We start from the raw sequence: 20,156 nt of genomic DNA, 5'->3' as shown, positions 1-20,156 counted from the left end.
GAAGACCTATTTTATAATTTGAGTTTTATTCCACCTGCATGTCTTTCCTTTTACCTATTTTGGTTTTTTTTAGCTCACTTTTTCTACAGTACTGGAAATACTTGTTTGTATATTATAAATAGTACTACTACAAGTTTTACACTTTATACTCAAATTATTAATACTGATACATTATATACATATATATATACATATATTGGAAAACATCAATGTCATTAAACATAAAAGCATTACAAATTGTTCTTATGAAGCCAAATAGCTTGGGAAACCGACATTGGGACATGATCCCACCACATTTCATAAGTATCTACCAGATTCTAAGCATGTCTAGCCAATATATGTCCAGCTTAATTCATTTTCCAATCTGTGAACATGTACGCTTTACACTCTTGGAAATAGCTCAACAATCTCTATATTTCTTGCAGGAAACGTCTAAGAGGTGTTAAATTTTCACCAGATGATTGAAGCTCATTAACCAACAATAATGCAATCAGTTTCCAATATCAGCTTCGGGACTCCCTAGCTATTGAACACAAAACTGCAGCCCTCTTAACATTGCTAAAACTTGAACATTTTCTAGGTTTGTCATCTCATTTTCTATCTTACTGCATGCTATAATAACATCCCCTATTTCATCTCTTAGGTTTGATGTTAGGACGTTGTGGTACTGGGGCATACAATTACAACTGAAGTAGAAATGAGAAAGAATAAAAGAAATAATAAAGAACTCCAATTGTAGAAGAATTTCACTTATAGCAAAAGGATTACAAGAATTTCTCTCTTGAATAAGGAGAGCACAATTGACAATACCCTCTCTTATAAAAGGAGAAAACTCACTCTTTCTTATAAAAGGAGAGACAATATATAGGAGAAACCTCACTATTTTTCTCTCTAAAACTCTCTCTCTCTTTCTCTAAATTTTTCTTTAAAAATGGGATAGGTTTCAAAACATGTATTTATAGGAGTTAAAGGAGGTGGAAGATGGCGGAAGCAACTGGAAGATGGCGGAAGCAAATGTGAACGCAAGCTTGATGTAGGTTGTCAACTAGCCACCATTTTTGACCCAAGAAAGGTGGCTTTGGCGGTGGAAGATGGCGAAAGCAAGTGGAAGATGGCGGAAGCAAGTGGAAGATGGCGGAAGCAAATGTGAATGCAAGCTCAACTAGCCACCATTTTTGACCCGTAAAAGTCCATAAAAGTGGCTTTACCGCTACATATCTCCCACTTAAAGTCACTTTTGTAATCCTTCTATCTTTTCTACACTTTCCATCTCCATGCCGCTTACATATCTGCTAGGCCTAAGGAGGATCGACACCAGATAAACTTGTCATTATTAATTGGCTTTGTTAATATATCTGCTAGGTTGTCTTTTGTATGGATTTTTTGTATATCCACACTTCCTTCTTCCACCTTCTCACGAACGAAGTGATACTGAACTCGTATGTGCTTTGTCCTTGAATGAAATGCTGGATTCTTTACCAAATGCAAAGCGCTCTGACTATCACAAAATAAATCAACCTTCTCTTGTACGTGTCCGAGCTCTTCCAGTAGCATTTGCAACCATATTGCCTCTTTGCTAGCTTGTGTAGCTGCGACATATTCTACCTCCGTTGTAGAAGTAGCCACGATAGACTGCAATTTTGAAACCCAGCTTACAGCTCCTCCAGCAAGAGTAAACACATAACCTGAGGTGGACTTGCTCTTGTTAAGATCACCTGCATAATCTGAATCAACATAGCCTCTGACAGTAAAGTCTGATCCTTCATAACATAATGCGACATTTGAGGTACCCTTGACATATCTCAGGATCCTCTTTACAGCACTCCAATGCTCTTTACCAGGATTCGCTATGTATCGACTAACCACTCCCACTAACTGTGCAATGTCTGGTCTTGTACAAACCATAGCGAACATTAAGCTACCCACTGCTGATACATACGGTACTCGAGACATTTCCATCCTCTCTGCTTCATTGCTAGGACTCATACTTGAGGATAACTTGAAATTAATAGGAAGAGGGGTAGAAATTGGCTTACAATCTTGCATGTTGAAGCGTCGCAAGATTTTCTTCAAATAATTTTTCAGAGAAAGCCATATCTTCCTATTATTTCTGTCTCGGTAAATTTGCATCCCTAGAATCTTGTTTGCTGGTCCCAAGTCTTTCATTTCAAACTCTCTAGCCAACTGTGCCTTTAAGTCTGTAATACGATCTTTGTTGGGGCCTGCTACCAACATGTCGTCAACATACAACAACAGAATAATGAAATTACCATCACCAAATCTCTTGTAGTAAACACAAGGATCTGAACTATGTCTGTTGTATCCAAGGCTCATGATAAAGGAATCAAATCTCTTATACCAACATCTCGGCGCCTGTTTGAGACCGTATAGAGATTTGTTCAACCTGCAAACCAAGTTCTCTTTTTCTTTTTCTTCAAAACCTTCTGGTTGGAGCATGTAAATTTCTTCTTCAATTTCTCCATGAAGAAATGCAGTTTTCACGTCCAGTTGTTTTAAGTACAAGTCAAATGTAGCACACATCGCAAGGACTGCTCGAACCGTTGAGAGTCGAACAACAGGAGAGAATATTTCGTTGAAGTCTATGCCTTCTTTCTGAGCGAATCCTTTAACCACCAATCTAGCACGATACCGCTCCACTTGATCATTGCCATTTCGTTTGATCTTGTAAACCCATTTGTTTCCGATGGCCTTCCTTCCTTGTGGTAGTGGTACAAGATCCCATGTTTTGTTTTTATGGAGAGCTTCAATTTCTTCTTGCATTGCAACCATCCACAGAGAAGCTTCTTGACTATTTGTAGCCTCATGGAAATTTGACGGTTCTCCATCTTCTGTTAGTAGACAGTATGCGACATTTCCCTCCATGATGTACTCTGAGTGCCAAGTTGGTTTTCTTCTCTCCCGAGTTGACCGTCGAACTTGTGGAATTGCACACTCAGCTTGTTCTTGTTCTTCGTGCTCTGATATTGCTTCAGAAGAATCTGGAACTTCTAATTCTTGTCTTTCTTCAACTTGAACTGTAGTAGTCTCTGGTTTCTCTTTTGAAGCGCTATCATTTTCTTTTTCTTGTACCTTATCTTCTACAAATACAACATCCCTGCTGATTAGCACCTTGCGGGCAGTGGGATCCCACAGGCGATACCCCTTGACTCCATCAGCATACCCTAAGAAAATACATTTTCTAGATTTTGGATCTAGCTTTGATGTTTCTTGGGCGTTGTACATAACATAAACAGGACTTCCAAATGTATGTAAGTGAGAATAATCAGCTGGCTTATCAGTCCACATCTCCATCGGCGTTTTCAGATCAATTGCGGTTGATGGTGACCGATTGATCACATAACAAGCAGTCTTGACTGCTTCTGCCTAAAATGACTTGGCCATTCCCGCAGTTCTCAACATCGCTCTTGTTCGTTCTAACAAGGTTCTGTTCATCCGCTCTGCTACTCCATTTTGTTGTAGAGTGTATGCCACCGTGAGCTGCCTTTTGATACCTTCTTGTTGACAGAAGCTATCAAATTCACTACCAGTATATTCTCCTCCATTGTCTGTCCTTAAACACTTGATCTTCTTTTCAGATTCAAGCTCAACCCGCGCTTTGAATATTTTGAAAACTGGAAATACATCTGCTTTATTTTTTATTGGATACACCCAACATCTCCTGGAGTAATCGTCAATAAATGACACAAAGTATTTTGCTCCTCCTAGGGACAAAACTGGTGCTTGCCAAACATCAGAATGGATTAGTTCTAAGATAGCTTTACTTCTAGCAGAGGAACTACTGAATTTCAATCTGTGCTGCTTACTAGTAACACAATGCTCACAAAAGGGTAATGAAACCTTTTTGAGTCCTGGAAGAAGCTTTTGTTCAGCAAGAATCTTCAAACCTCGTTCCGACATGTGGCCAAGCTTACGGTGCCACATCATTGTTAATTCTTCTGCCGAACTTGCCAGCGCAGTGGATGTTTCTCCTTTAAGCATGTACAAATTTGCAGCTATCTTTTCCACTTTCACCATTACAAGCGCGCCTTTAACTATTTTCATGATCCCATCTTGAATATGGGTTTTACACCCACTATTATCTAATTGTCCTAAAGACAATAGATTTTTCTTCAGGCCTTTCACATGTCGTACCTCCTGAATGGTGCGAATTGTACCGTCACACATCTTCAATTTGATGGTACCAATACCAGCAATCTCTAAGGCATGATCGTCTCCCATGAACACAGATCCTCCTGAGATAGGTTCATATTGATAGAACCATTCTCTCCGGGGAGTCATATGCCATGTTGCTCCTGAGTCAATAAGCCAGACATCAGCAAATCTTCTTCTACCTTCAGTAACTGTTGTTGCCTCACTGTATAAAATTTCACCATCATCTGAGGTGCTTGCTACACAACCCTGAGCTTTTGACAACTCAGGGCCTTTTCCTTTGGCTTCTTCGTTCTTCTTGAGATGCCAACACTCCCTTTTGTAGTGCCCTTTCTTGCCACAGTGATGACACTTGACATTCTTCTTACTTCTGGATTTTGATCTACTCTGATTTTGACTCCCACTGGGGCCACGTTCCGTTGATCTCCCTCTCGTCATTACCAAAGCTTCGGCTTATTGTGAACCTCCTGGTCTATCTTCTTTGCTTTTGCGCCGACTTTTTTCTTCAAGAATTGCAGCTGCAATATCATCGAAGACTAGAACTTCAATGTTGTTGGTTAAGTTGATGATGAGTTAATCATACGAATCAGGTAGACTTTGAAGTAGAATTTCAGCACGTTCACCCGTCTCTATGTTATGCCCCATTGCTGTGAGCTGTGAAAATAAAGTGTTGAGGGTGTTGATGTGGTCTGTCACCATAGTTGACTCCATCATCCGAAGGGTGTAAAGTTTTCTTCTCAAGAAAATTTTGTTGTGTAGTGATTTGGCCTCGTACAATTTTGTCAGAGTATCCCATATCTCTTTTGCTGTCTTTTTCTCCGCCACACTTGACAATACTCCATCAGCTAGTGCTAGGTGCAGATTAGCAATAGCATTGCCATCCATCTCGTTCCACTTGCCGTCGTCAGTGATCTCATCGGGCCTATCTCCAATTGCCGTCAAGCAATTATCTTTCCTCAAAATTGCTTTTATTCTCATTTTCCACAATGAGAAATTACTCCCATTGAACTTCTCTATTTCGTACTTCGTCGCCATTATTGAAGATTCCTCCTTTCCACTAACTGGATCTAATTGTAACACGAAAACCGGCTATAAACCTGATGCTCTGATACCACTGTTAGGACGTTGTGGTACTGGGGCATACAATTACAACTGAAGTAGAAATGAGAAAGAATAAAAGAAATAATAAGGAACTCCAATTGTAGAAGAATTTCACTTATAGCAAAAGGATTACAAGAATTTCTCTCTTGAATAAGGAGAGCACAATTGACAATACCCTCTCTTATAAAAGGAGAAAACTCACTCTTTCTTATAAAAGGAGAGACAATATATAGGAGAAACCTCACTATTTTTCTCTCTAAAACTCTCTCTCTTTCTCTAAATTTTTCTTTCAAAATGGGATAGGTTTCTAAAAGCAAAAACATGTATTTATAGGAGTTAAAGGAGGTGGAAGATGGCGGAAGCAACTGGAAGATGGCGGAAGCAAATGTGAACGCAAGCTTGATGTAGGTTGTCAACTAGCCACCATTTTTGACCCAAGAAAGGTGGCTTTGGCGGTGGAAGATAGCGGAAGCAAGTGGAAGATGGCGGAAGCAAATATGAATGCAAGCTCAACTAGCCACCATTTTTGACCCATAAAAGTCCATAAAAGTGGCTTTACCGCTACATTTGATACATATTTCTTGCTGTTTTGCGTTGAAGGAAATTCTAACTCATCCTAATTAGTCCCGCTAAAGGTACGTACCTAATTGACTTCTACAGAGAAGAGGCCATTTAAAGTTGTCTGCAGCACAAAGAAAGCAGAAAGGAAAGCCATGGATATTATGGTTGGAAAACTTCTGCAACAACTGCTACTCGGGGTCATAATTTTAGCAGCCACAACATCTTCTATTCCAAACTCAATCTGCGACCGTATGTGTGGAAATATTAATATCCCCTACCCATTTGGAACAAGCCAGAGCTGTTCCCTTGACCAAGCTTTTGTCATCACTTGTAACCACACGTTTCATCCTCCAAGACCATTTCTGGACCGCGATATACCTGTTGAGCACATATCAGTACTAAATGGTGAACTGCGAGTCTCAAACTCCGTAGCCCTACTTTGCAAAGGCCGAAAAGGCCTAAACCATCCAGACAATGGCTACGATTTCCTCGTAGCTGGTTCAAATCCCAACAACCCAGCTTGCGGTTCCAATTCATCAACGCATGATTATTGCATGAAAAGAACGGCAACTGTGGACTACACGCGCATCTCTGCCTTGCTTAATTTGTCAAGTTTTCGCATCTCAGAAACGAGGAACAAGATCACTGCTGTTGGTTGTGATGTGTATACGTATATTCAAGGTTCAGATCAGGGACAAAAGGGCTTCACCACTGGATGCTTATCACTCTGTGACCAAAATCTCACCGTGGTTAACGGGTCTTGCTCTGGCATTGGTTGCTGCCAGACTTCTATCCCAAAAGGAGCAACGGGGTATATTTTGAATGTTCGGAGCTTGAACAACGACACCTTACCTGGTGGCAAAGAATTCGAAGATCAATCATGTGGTTACGGCTTTATAGTGGATGAACAAGCATACAAATTTTCCTCCTTAGATTTCGCAAACTTAAAGAATAGGAGCACTGTACCCCTGGTGCTTGATTAGGTAATTGGAAATAAGACATGCAAAGATGCTAAGAAAAATAAGGGAAGCTATGCATGTAAGGCAAATCATAGTTATTGTTACCATTCCACCAACGGCCCTGGTTATCGTTGCAGTTGCTCGGAGGGTTATCGAGGGAACCCATACATCCCTGATGGACCTAAGAGTTGCCAAGGTAAATGATCTTATATCTTCGTTTTTATCTGATGCTTAATTGAGTAATGTAACATATAGTCGTAGACTATGCAGCATCATAGAGTCATTTTGAAAAAGAATAGAGCTACTATTAAATATTTTTTTTTTCAGGTAAATCTCCTCTTTATTCATTTTTTTAAAGTGATTGTATTGCGTTTGTACTACAACTATCATTTTTCTATTTAATTTAATTAGGCTGATCAGTTTAGCTTGCCGAATGGTTATTTGCTCTAGAGTGATGCTATCCTTTATGATCTATTGATACAACACATTTGCAAGTGGTTTTACATCCCCATAATTTTTTATTTTTTATTTTTAAGTTTGTATGGAAACATTGAAATTTCTTGTGACGGCCGGCTATATATATTTACTGTGCTTCAGATATTGATGAGTGCATGGGCCTTCGGAAGCCTTGCAATGCTAATGCAACATGCACCAACACTGATGGAAATTACACATGTACTTGTCCCAAGGGATACGAAGGTGATGGAAGGAAAGACGGAACAGATTGCAGGCCTATAGTACTTGGCCAATATAATAATAAGATCATCAGCATTGCATTGGGTACGTACCTACATACATTTATAAGAATTTTATTTCCCAACCTCACTGATTTTTACTTTGAAAACTACTGCAGTAGATCATTTACTTGACAAACATTGTATTTAAATTAATCTTGGTTGAGTCATCTTAATATAATACATATAAGGTTCATAATCTTCTCGATAGAGATACGAAACTGTCTAATTGGCTGAAATGCATGTTGTAACTTTGAATATGCAAATACAGGTGTCAGCATATGCCTCTTAGTGCTCTTTGTGGGAACCTCCTGGGTATATTGGGGACTCAAGAAAAGAAAACTCGTTAAACTCAAAGAGAAGTGGTTCAAGCAAAATGGTGGATTAATGTTACAACAACGACTCCACAATTGCACGGGATCTATGGATACAACAAAAATCTATAGTGTAGAAGAACTTAAAAAGGCAACGGATAATTATGACAACAGTAAAATCCTTGGTCAAGGAGGCTATGGAACTGTTTACAAAGGAGTGTTGCCAAATAACAAAGTGGTTGCTATTAAAAAGTCCAAAATTAGTGATCAAAGTCAGATAGAGCAATTCATAAATGAGGTAATTGTGCTTACTCAAATCAACCACCGGAATGTTGTCAAATTGTTAGGTTGTTGCTTGGAAACAGAAGTTCCCTTACTAGTCTATGAGTTCATCAGTAATGGGACACTTTATGACTATATTCATGATGCAAGCCGATCATCCTTACTCTCATGGGACAAGCGTCTGAAGATAGCTACAGAAACTGCAGGAGCTCTTGCATACTTACATTGTGAAGCTTCTATGCCAATTATACGTAGAGACGTGAAAACTGCAAATATACTTTTGGATGATAACCACACAGCAAAAATATCAGACTTTGGAGCTTCAAGGCTCATTCCTTTGGATCAAGCACATTTAACTACGTTGGTGCAAGGAACACATGGGTACTTGGATCCAGAATACTATCGTACTAGTCATCTAACGGAAAAAAGTGATGTCTATAGTTTTGGTGTTGTTTTAGCAGAGTTATTAACAGGTAAGAAAGTAATTTGTTTCCTTAGGCCTGAAAGTGAGAGAAATTTGGCGACATACTTTGTTTCTATGGTAGAAAATGATCGCCTATTGGAAATTCTTGATGATCACATCTACGATGGGAGTAATGCTGAAGAACTAAAAAAAGTTGCTGATGTTGTAAAAAGAAGCCTTAGTGTTAAAGGAGACGATAGGCCTACCATGAAGGAAGTGGCAATGGAACTAGATGGATTGAGAATTAAGGAAAGGTAATCAAGGAAAAAAGCTAATCACAACATAGAAGAGAGTGAGCAACTGCTTAGTTAGTACGTCCATGCAATCCTCAAGTATTGATGTCAGCACTGGCTGTTGTTCGGCAGGCACCATTGATAGCATGGGAAATGAAACACTAAAACCAATAGATGATGGCAGATAATCCATAATCCTTAGGGGTTAACACAGGCTCAATCTTTGACTGTCAGGATGATCTAATATTGCTACTATCCATTGCATACACTTATTTGTCTGCCCCTCACTCCCCACCATGTTTTCTTACTCTCACCACCAATAAGCTGCTAGCATCTTCCTTCAAATCTCTATTTCTTTCTATCTTTCTCTTTCCAAATCCTTCCAGCTTTTCTAGATCGTCATTTTTGTGCTGTCATTGCCTACAACAATTAGTAGGTGCTTCTATCTTGAGTCTATCGCCTACTTTCCATAAGCTGGCCTAGCTCCATTGCTTGGATTGGATTCAAATATGCCCATCGACTAATTGGAGATTTTGGTCTCGATCCTTGCAAGTTAGGATGTTAACAGACACTACAACACAATCCACTTTTAGCGTCTAAAATATTACCGGCGTTATATGTATTGACGCAAAGTTATCTTGCCAGTCCAATTAGTTACGGCGCTTGGAGACATGACGCTAAAGCTATCTTTTACGGCGCGAATTTTGTCGCCGCATACAATTCTGACTGAGATTTATTTTAACCGCAGTTTGTGTTTATTTCACTACGATTTTGAACCGACGCAAAATGCAAATTTAAGTTTTTTTTCGCCGTAACAGGTAAGGAACTAAGGATGTATATTTTCCCCTCTTTTTCTTCTTCCCCAGCCCGATACCCTAGTACCCCTTGCCGCCCCTTCCCACATCTTTGTCTCTATCACACAAAGTGCCCCAAGCCGCATCGTTATTGCCCCACGTCTGTGCTAAGGCCTCTCTGTCTCTCTCTCTGGCTGATCTCTATTTGCAGCACATAACCCACAAATCTGGTCGATTGGTCCCTCACTTTCACTCCGATAGAGATTTTCTCTGGCCCACAATAGCACGCCGCAAGAAGAAGGTAATCATTTGCCACTCATCTGCTGTGATTTTCCTTTCTCTCGGTCTCTCTCGTCCAAACTTGTTTCTAGAGTATAATATTTAACTGCATGTGTTTCGTTCAGTTTTGAAATTAAAAATTTATTCGGGATGGGTTCTAGAGTATAATTGGCTTCTACGTGTGTTTGGTTCTAAGTTTAGTGATCATGAACCTGATATATTGAATGGATCGATAAATTATGCTGTTAATTGATATTTATTTTGGTCGTTCAAATTCTGTAGAATTTCATTAATGATATGCAAAATTAGTACCACATTGTTGATTTAAACCAGAATTATTCACAGACTAGGGCTTTGGGCATTAGATGAAATGGGCTTTTGAATTTTACACTGAACAACAGTGAGCTTGAGTTCTTCTTTGGCATATGGGAATTTAGAGCGTAGTGTTGGCTTTAGTATTAGTGTGTTAGATTGAATTGTACCCAAAGCATTTTCTAATTTTTATTGGAATGTTGTAAATATGCTCCCTAATATATTGATCCACAACTATTTCTAAAATTGTTGGATACTACTTTGGCTATTTCTTTTAACCCTCAAGATCCACAACCTTAAATTTGTTTTTCATTGAACACTGAAAATATAAGCCCCAAACATTCCATTACATCAACTTAGGTACTAATCTGAATGTTTACCTGCAGAAATTTCCTCGTTGAAGCACTGTATTTTCAGTGTGGTTCATATTCATAGCTTGTGCCCTTTAAAAAAATTCACCCACTGCCACACAAAGAACACATACATACATATAAAGGCATCATTAGGAACAATTACAAATCTAAACTAGTTCACTTTACCAGCAAAATGCATTGTAACCCCTACCTATTTTTGAGAAAACATTGTGAGTAATCATGACGAAATTTATGCTTTTCCAATGCATGTTGGCATTTTGGACCAATTTAAGATAAAGTTGGCACTTGTTAATGCTTCATGCTTTGCTGTTGACATTTTTTAGGCTTCTCAATATTTCCAACTTCAGTTCCCTTTTTTCAGCTGCAAGAATGGTCGTTTCATTTTTACAGCCAAACTTTATCCCCTGTTTTCAGCTTTGCATAATATTTCACACTCTATTCTTGAGGTATATAATGTGCTCTAATATTTTTAATGTGGGAGGTTTTCACATGAAGTTGCTAGATAATAAGTTTTGGTTTTTACTAACTCCACTCCATGTTTGTTAGATTGGATGTCTATGATAATAAACATAGTGTTTAAATATTTAATTTTTCAGATGGACAAAAGTTGGATGCACCTCACCGATAGATTTAGGTCAAGGGAATATGGCAAAGGGGTCAGGCAGTTTCTTCTATGTAGAGTACTCCCATTTTTTTATCTTTTTTTTTTTATAGATGCAATTAACAAGTGACCACAAAATGACTTTAAGTTACTAAGAAGAATACTGCAGCATTTGCTACTACATGGTGAGTTAATCACACTTTCAAAATAAGCTTGTTCTATTCAGTATACCTATTGAATCTGTGGTCTATTACTGCTACATCCAGCTTAATGTATAATTTTACTGTGACTTAAGCGTATTAAGTCATAAGCTTGTGGGTTTCCACAATCTATTTTGAACAAGTTGTTTACTTTATGTCAATTCTATGACATATATTTCTCTAATAATTGATAAATATCAAACTTGTGGCAAGAGAACTGAAAGGGCTTAGCCTGTATATAGAGTTTATTTTGCTGGTGCAATTGTTGCAGGCAAATAAGCAAACAAGCATCTTGTTTGCCTGCAGTTTATCAGCTTGGTGGATTTGATGGCTGTAAAACTGTCAGTTTTTCCTCAAATTCAAAATCTTAATTGGGTAGTTGATAGGTAAGATAAAGTTAATAACCCCAAGGGGTTGGCCTAAGTGGTGAAGGCATTGGTCTTGGGGTCTCATTCCCTTCAAGGTCCAAGGTTCAACACCTCATGGGTGCAAACAATCCTTTGGGGCCACACCCCCTGGTGAAAAGCCAGCGATTTAACCAGTTCCGTGTAGGGAAACTTCCGAGGGTGCGGTGCACGGGACCGGGGTTTATTCTGCAGGGGTGGGTCCAAAGGGCCCTGCCTTGGAGAGGTTCCCCGACATCAAAAAAAAAAAAAAAAAAAAAGGTAAGATAAAGTTAATAAACATAAATCCATTCATTGCTGGTTGTTGAGATGTTTTGATATGATGACAATGTTATTTTATTGGAAATAAGGCTGACAGACTGTTTGAAATCCTCTGTGTTAACATAAATTTTCTTAGAAAGCGTCCTATGTGTGTGGCAGTTGTTGCTACAAGGGGATTTTGAGTGGTGGTTGATTCCCAATCAGGATTCTTGCAAATTTTTTCCTGCCATTAATTTTGAGGCTTGGGTTCATATTTATTTTAGATTATGTTATAATAATTTGGTATTAGATGGAGGAGTGGGTAAAGCCCAATGGTCTTAGATGCAGCTAGGAGTGGGTTTACCATTCTGTCTCCATGTGCTAAACTGATCTGAGCATCTTGATGAATTTCCTTTTCAAATTATTATATAATCTCTCATGAATGATTTGGACAGGTTGCAAAGGCCTTGCAAGACTCTGCATGATTGATACACAGCTCACCTAGATGTCAAACCTGCAAATATTTCTATCGAGAATGGTGTTTTCTAAGATCATGATTGGTGGATGTGCAACTCTCTCTGACAAGAATGATGGCTTATGTTCAACTAATCATGATGTGTTCAAAATTGGGGGTTGTTTAGAATCTGTACTATGAAATGATTTCAACTATATTCATGTCAAACTCAATACTTGGTTCCAATTGGCACGTTTAAACATGGTACGCCCTCCAAGTTTGAAGAATGGTTGAAGAGAAGTTGGCACCCATATTTTTCAATTAGTTCGATGGGCTTGGTTTTTATTTATTACAAAAATGAATAGATTATCTTACGTTCGGCAAAGTTTGGTTTTAATTATATTACTATGATCGTCTGTTTTGCTTAGAACTGTTTGCGTCTCATACTTTTCGCCATAAATAAAAAACTTTATCAATTAACTTTGCAGTAGCAATGACAACGTTTTTGCGATGTTAAGTACACTGTCACAACAACTATATATTGCGGCGCTGTGGTAGTATTTGTGACTCTAAAAATGGACGCTAAAAATTAATGATTTGCACCATTCAGCATCTTTGGCGGTAGATTAAACATGTAAATTGCGGCGCCCAATTCGCAGGTAGATTTCCTGCTTTTTGCGTTGCATTCTTGCTGCGCCGTGTAAAACTTTTTGAGACCAACTTCTACCGACCACGAAGCAGCGAACAGCATGGGACGGGAAAGCTTTTTTGCGAGCTGATTTTGAGCTATTGCTGCGATTTTCACCGACACAAAATGTGTGTTATGTTGTAGTGAGATCTTTCGGTATGCTAAAGTATTGTTAACTCGTGTGCTTTGCTATATTGCGTGCTTTTGTATTGGTGTGCTTTTGTATCAGTGAGCAATTCGTTCATGTATCTAATTAGGTGTGTGCTTTTTGAGTATTCGTGTAAATGTATGTCATAAGTTTTTATTCGTGATTTATTTTTTGGTAAATTATATGTATCTTAATGTTTCAATATGAAAATTTTTCTACTTTCTATAAAAAAGAATTATTTTTTTTATCCAAACATATATCTTTAAACATGGAAAAGTAGAATAATAATTAAAACCTCAATTACAGAAGTAGAATGTTGGAAACTCGAAGACAAAAGAAGAAAAAATCTAATTATTTTCTCTTTCCTATAAGAAAAAGAATTAGATTTCAGATATAGAATTGGTTTTCACAAGTGTATATATATTATTTTTCAGTACGTTACTTACCTATATGTACTACAATATATTTGAGTTTTTGTATCGGTTTAGAATTTATGGCGGTTGGTAAACCGTAACTAAATATAAACTGTTGTTTAAACCGAAACTAAATTTGAAAGACAAATTAACCAACATTCGAACATATGTTAATCATGTTTCCCTAAAGAAGCGTTAAAATTGATGGGAACAAAATTAGAAAGAAAACAATAGCCACATGATGACACCGAAAACAGAGGCAACAAAATCAAGAAGAAAAAATAACCTTGTTTTCCTAAAGAAGCGTAAAACTAAAAAAGGACAGTGAAGAAACGATGTGTAAATTAAAGGGGCATTCAAACCGAAAAGGGGAGAAAAAGTGAAATGAATAAAGTAATAAAAAGTGAAATGAATGAACGGTATAAAACATGCAGTTCAAAACTTAAAGACAATAAAAAAGGTAATAAGTAATTAGACCGTATGTTTTGAATCAGATTTTATATTTATAATTAATGGTTTTATTTTTTATTGTTCAGTCAATTCGGGGGGTGTTAATTAGGAGACTTGAGTACTATACTAGAAATACGACGCAAAACATATTGATTAAAATGTTTTATAAATACATATCCATTATTTATATTAATTTTATTTCAAAAAACTATTATAGACAATATGGATGTTGACATCAACTCAAATAGAAAAGATGATAATCATAAATATGAGGCTCCATCCAAGACGTATGTAAATTAAAAATATATAAATTAAAGTAATGTCTCATGCTAATGTATATAAATTAAAAAAATCAAATCCATTATTAAAAAATTAAATTTTTTCATGTGAGTGTCGTATTTATTTACTTTTTTTAAAATAATTGCGCGGCGCTTGCACACCCTCGACTATTATTTCTTATTAAAAAATAATATTTTATTTAACTTTCAACTTTGATCTCAACTCACTATCCTAACTTAATCTTAATCAAATTAGAAACAGTCCCAATATTTTTCAAAGCTATCATTTGGACTTCATAAAAACATATTTCTTACTAATATCATATATATCCAATTACACGATCAAAACTGGCATAAATTTTCTTTCACAACATACTTTCATCTGAATATTTTCATCTGATCATGATAGGCATGCAGTAGGCAGGTCAGGATGGATTGATGGTACATACTTTGATTCTCCATATAAACATCTGTTTTTTACGTTCACTAAATGGGGGGTAATGGAATACTCACTAAATTGATAAATAAAGTTATGTATTTCTTTCTATAATTAAGAGGAGAATGGAATATTTAAAGTTCTTGAGAAACCTATGGTAAATTAATGAAGGAAAAGTAGTGGAGGCCACTTATAATTGTGGCTATTGTCTAATATGGAAGTCTGTGTTCTTCTCATGCATGCAATTTCCCGTTTCAGTGCAGGTTTTCTATGTGAGTCCATCATGATGGGGAATCTTTTCCTTATCCAAAATTATAAAGTTTTCCTTCTTTCCTTCTTTTGGCTTTGTATACGACACCTTTTCTTGAATTATTTGCTTTGTCGTTTATTGTTTCTTCTAGCTTTTTGCAAGTCTGGGCTTAGTTCTTTTCCATGTTATTCAATCAAGAAACCCAGAGTGCACAATGGCTGCTCGACAGAATGTGTAATGGAAATTGTATTTTCATATACTCTGTTTTCTGTTTAGATTTCAGTGCCCATTTACATGTATATATAGAGAAAGAAAGAGACTTACGGTTTTATAAGATTGCAGGATTTATTGACACCTGTCCCACCATAGAGGAATTCATGTTTCTAGAGATTTCTCCATTGTTCTGCTGTGCTTAGCTTTGTGTGTAGTGCTGACTGGATCGGTACCTCTCCTTTGCACGCTGCCATGCCTTGTGTGGCTGCTGACTTGTCCTCTTCCTTGGCACAAGTCATTAATGGAGGTCATTGTAACCATCCAGCTTGTTTCCTATGATATTGTGAATTCCTGTTTTGGCAACGATTTAGCAACTATATATAGGTTTGATGGATACGCGCGAGCCACCATTAATATTCATGATCATGACCCATCTAGCTTGTTTCTTATGACTTGTGCTTCGCCTATGAGAGCTTCACGTGCATGCATGCATGCATAATCCATATGGTCTCTACTCTCGGCATCAATAGTATCTCATGTACTTATAACTGTTGAACCACCTTAAGTGTGAAACCAAACTCATTCACCAAACCCCTTAAGCTCAGCATCGTTTTGTTCCTTGTTTGTATTAGGCGCACACCACCATTCTCTCTTTTGTTGTATTAGGCACCAACACAAATCTCTGCAGCAAGGTCACAAATTGCTGCACCTAACGTAGAGATTGTAGGCTGCTATCTCCTATAAATAGGAAAGTTAAGGTGGGCAAATAGGGGTGTGGGGAAAATTAGAGAGAAAGAGAGTACGTGAGAAAGAGAATTTGTAGAGTTTTCTAAATCTCGTACAAATTCAGTAAAAGAGACTCCAGTGGACGTAGACAATTTGCTGAACCACTTAAATATCGCCTTGTGTGATTTTGGACAGGCCAAAGGGCGCAACAATTGATATCAGAGCTCTGGTTCGCGCTGTCCAAAAAATCAAGTTGATTGAAATCAACTTTTGACAACTCTAGGGTGTACCTCGCTTTGAGACGAATCCGTTGCCGCAAACGGAATCGAAAACGGAGGTCGGAGGAGTCCACACGCGCCCTTAGAAGATCGGAGCTTGCATCCACATGCCAGACGCGCATCTGGAGATTGAAGACGACTGAAACTCACGCTCCAAGTGCCTCCACGAGCAGACACGCGCTGGAGGTTGACGACGCTTGACGTACACGCACCTCACGCGCCCCACGCGCCCTAGACGGAGAAAGACGCGTGAACTACACATCCTCACGGGCCCCCACGCGCCCTAGAAGGAATCCACGCGTGCATCTCACGCGCCAGACGATCAGGACTGCTCATTTTCCAGATCTATTTTCGGCATGATCTAAGCCATTTGAAATCCGATTTCAACGATCAAATAGTAATTTTTAACTATTTGGATCATTCCAGACTCATCCATACGGTTAGAATTTTGAAATTTTGTGTCTAAATTTTCTAAATTCAAATGGAAAGATCTGAAAGAGATAGGAGGTCTGAAAATGCCAGTAGCTCTGGACGTTGGTCCACAGTGTCAAATGCCAAGTTTGAAGTTAAGAAGTTCGATAGAACAAATAACTTCGGCATGTGGCAGTGTGAAGTGATGGATGTTTTGATCCAACAAGAGTTGGATATTGCGTTGGACGATAGACCAGATGATATGACTGATAAGGATTGGAGGAAACTTAATACCCAAGCTTGTAGTACAATCCGATTATGCCTTACCAAAGAGTAGAAGTATTTTGTCATGAGAGAGACAAATGCTAAGAAACTTTGGCAGAAATTGGAGGATAAATTCATGAAGAAGAGCATTGAGAGCCATTTGTACTTGAAGAAAAAGTTATTCAGATTCTAATTTCGTGAAGGTATTTCTATGTCTGAACATTTGAATAGTTATAACCAAATTCTTGCTGATTTGTTAAACTTGGATGTTGAAATCCAAGATGGAGATAAAGCTTTACTTTTGTTAAATTTCTTGCCTGATACATATGAGCATTTAATTACTACTCTACTATATGGGAAGGAAAAGATTAGTTTTGAAGATGTATTTAGTTCTTTAATTAGCAATGAGTACCGCAAAAAGGATAAGCAGGTACAACAAGATACATCAAGTGAAGCGCTAACAGCAAGAGGGAGACCACAGTCAAGGTATCCCAGAAAGAATAAAGGTTTTCAATCGAAAACCCGGGCCACATCACGTGGTTCATCAGTCAGAAGAAAGCTCACTAGAGACGAGTGTTCCTTTTGTCGCAATAAAGGACACTGGAAGAAGGATTGTCCCAAGCTGAAGGGACAACAGCAGAATCAACCCACCACAGCCAATGTCGTGGACTTAGATGATGATTCAGATTTTGCCTTGACAAGTTCATCATCCATTTGTCATTCCGATGAATGGATTATGGATTCCGAATGTACCTATCACATGTGTCACAATCGGGACTAGTTTACTGACTTCACAAAAATTAAGGGTGGAGCAGTACTTATGGGCAATGACAGTGCCTGTAAGACTCAGGGAATAGGTAGCATTCGGTTAAAGCTCCATGATGGCAGCGTCAAGACTCTAACAGAAGTTCAGTACATTCCGGACTTGCAGAAGAATCTCATCTCACTGGGATCTCTGGATTCAAAGGGATTCAGAATCACCATTGAAGACAGAACTCTCAAAGTACTAATGGGAGTTCAGGTGGCAATGAAGGCTTTAAGGCGAGGAAACTTGTACTTTTTGCAAGGAAGTACTGTTGATGGAAGAGCTTCCACATGCTGTGAGAAGCTAAAAGAGACTGATGCCGACACCATCAGTCTTTGGCATATGCGTATGGGACACGCCGGAGAAAAAGTTTTGTAAATACTGGTGAAGCAAGGCTTACTCAAAGGTGCCAAGACTGGTAAACTGTCTTTCTGTGAGCACTATGTATTGGGGAAGCAGAGGCGGATCAAGTTTGGAACTGCTGTACACAATACACAGGAAATACTTGACTATGTACACTCCGATGTTTGGGGACCTATCCAAAATGCATCTTTGGGAGGTAAGCATTGGTTTGTAACTTTTGTTGATGATTATTCTCGTTGTGTGTGGGTGTATATGATGAAGAATAAAGATGAACTGTTGAAAATCTTCCTTGATTGGAAGAAAATGGTTGAGACTCAGACTGGCAGAAAGATCAAGCAGCTCAGATATGATAATGGAGGTGAGTACACTTCAGATCCCTTCATGGAAGTATGCCAGAGAGAGGGAATTGTTAGACACTTCACAGTACGAGGTACACCGCAGCAGAACAGTGTGGCAGAACGGATGAATCGTACTTTATTAGAGAAAGTGCGATGTGGAGAGGTAAACATGCTACTGATTATGACTCTTTACACATTTTCGGATGTCCTGCTTACTATCATGCTAAAAAAAGTAAGCTTGATCCTAGAGCCAAGAAAGCAAAATTCCTGGGCTTTAGTACTGGTGTAAAAGGGTATAGACTCTAGTGCATAGAGTCCAAAAAGGTGGTCACAGTAGAGATGTAACATTCAAGGAGTCTGAGATGCTTAAGTTACATAAGCATAAAGATTCCAATGAAGGCAGCAGTGATGTCGAAACATCAGATGATTCGCAGAATGTGAGTTTATTAGTTCAAAGAAGTTAGGAAAGCATGGACAAGATGAAGTTGATAGTCTAGTCACAGTACCTCCATGTCAACCCGAATCAATAGCAACCAACAGACCGAGACGAGAGAAACGTGTACCGACACGTTTTGCAGACTATGTGACATATGCATTACCAGTTGAAGGGGGTGAGATCCCAACCACTTACAGAGAAGCCATACAGTCCAATGAACAAGTTGAGTAAACAAAGGCAATGAATGAAGAGATGCAGTCTCTTCACTAGAACTAGACTTGGGAGCTTGTGCCGCTTCCAAAAGGAAAGAAGACAATTGGCTGTAAGGGGATCTTCAATCAGAAAGATGATCAAGCTGCTAAAAATGGAGTGCGATACAAAGCTAGGTTGGTAGCCAAGGGCTACGCTCAGACAGAGGGAATTGACTACAGTGAAGTATTCTCTCATATTGTGAAGCATTCATCCATTCGGATATTGCTAGCTTTGGTTGCACAATATGATCTTGAGTTAGCACAGCTTGATGTAAAGATAGCTTTCTTACATGGTGATTTGGAAGAGGAGATTTATCTGTCTCAACCAGAAGGTTTTAAAGAAGCTAGAAAAGAAAATTGGGTATGCAGTATGAAGAAGTCTCTCTATGGCTTGAAGCAGTCACCTCGACAATGGTATAAGCGGTTTGACCGCTTTATGATGGATCTGAAATATACTCGTTGCCAATACGATCACTGTGTGTATTTCAGAAAACTTGCAAATGGATCTTTTATTTATTTGCTTTTATATGTAGATGATATGTTAATTGCATGTAAAAGCAAGGGGGAGATAGATCGCTTAAAAACTCAGTTAAGTCATGAGTTTGAAATGAAATATCTGGGAGAAGCACAAAGAATATTGGGGATGGAGATCAGCAGAGATAGGGTGAAAGGTACAGTTCACCTTACTGCAATGCAGTAACTGAAGAAAATACTGTAACGCTTCAACATCGATTCGAAGACGAAGCCGGTGAGTACTCCTATGCCCCAATATTTCAAGCTCAGTGCATTGCAGTCTCCTAAAACCGATGAAGAGCAGGACTATATGAGGAATGTCCCATATGCAAGTGTTGTTGGAAGCTTAATGTATGTCATGGTGTGTACACGAACTGATATCTCCCAGGCTGTTAGCTTAGTTAGTCGCTATATGCATAA

At 38.4% G+C, this 20,156-nt stretch overlaps 1 long non-coding RNA gene and 1 pseudogene across 2 annotated transcripts; both read left to right on the top strand.

Annotated features, from left to right (window-relative positions):
* The first annotated feature begins 218 nt into the window (after positions 1-218).
* LOC122297713 lies at positions 219-9,380 on the top strand (annotated as a pseudogene).
* Positions 9,381-9,657: 277 nt separating this feature from the next.
* Positions 9,658-12,910, top strand: LOC122297726. Of its 2 annotated transcripts, XR_006238867.1 has the most exons (3): positions 9,658-9,912; positions 11,291-11,362; positions 12,477-12,910. It is a non-coding gene; the product is annotated as an uncharacterized LOC122297726 (long non-coding RNA). The 2 variants fall into 2 exon arrangements; XR_006238866.1 differs by lacking the exon at positions 11,291-11,362.
* The last annotated feature ends 7,246 nt before the right edge of the window (positions 12,911-20,156 follow it).

The sequence above is a fragment of the Carya illinoinensis genome, chromosome 15, assembly GCF_018687715.1.
Source record: "Carya illinoinensis cultivar Pawnee chromosome 15, C.illinoinensisPawnee_v1, whole genome shotgun sequence".
Taxonomy (NCBI): Eukaryota; Viridiplantae; Streptophyta; class Magnoliopsida; order Fagales; family Juglandaceae; genus Carya; species Carya illinoinensis.
The sequence above is the reverse complement of the archived record's forward strand: the minus strand, read 5'-3'. Positions and strand labels throughout refer to the sequence as shown.